This window comes from Alligator sinensis, unplaced genomic scaffold, assembly GCF_000455745.1.
Source record: "Alligator sinensis unplaced genomic scaffold, ASM45574v1 scaffold709_1, whole genome shotgun sequence".
Classification (NCBI taxonomy): domain Eukaryota; kingdom Metazoa; phylum Chordata; order Crocodylia; family Alligatoridae; genus Alligator; species Alligator sinensis.
The window spans coordinates 382,033-382,629 of NW_005842208.1; positions in this window are offsets into that span (position 1 = coordinate 382,033).

Here is a 597-nt window from a genome sequence, read left to right on the forward strand (position 1 = left end):
ATGCAGCGCGGCGGCCGCCCGGGACCGCTGCCCGCCGAGCGCGGCCGGGACCTGTTCGCCTTCGTCACCGCCGCCTCCACCCACGTCCTGCGGGCGCTGCAGAGACCCCGGCGGAGCCGCCCCGGCAAGAGGAGGGTGAACCACCGCCGCTTCCTGCATCACCAGATCAGCAGGTGGGAGCCTGGGATCGGGGCACTGCTGGGGGAAGCTCGCAGCCGTTCAGGACGCTGCCGGGGGAAGCGCGCAGCACCAGGTGGCTGCTCAGGGCACTGCTGGGGGGAGCTCAGCCCCTCGGGGCACTGCTGGGGGAAGTGCGCAGCACCAGGTGGCTGCACCTGGCAGAGCTTGCAGCACTGGGGGTTTGTTCGGGGCACTGCTGAGGGAAGCTCACAGCCCCTCAGGGCACTGCTGGAGGAAGCTCACAGCACCAGTTGTCTGCTCAGGGCACTGCTGAGGGAAGCTCACAGCCCCTTGGGACACTGCTTGGGGAAGCTTGCAGCACCAGGTGTCTGCTCAGTGTACTGTTGGGGAAGCTCACAGCCCCTCAGGGCACTGCTGAGTGATGCTCTCAGCACCAGGGTACCTAGTCCGGGCATG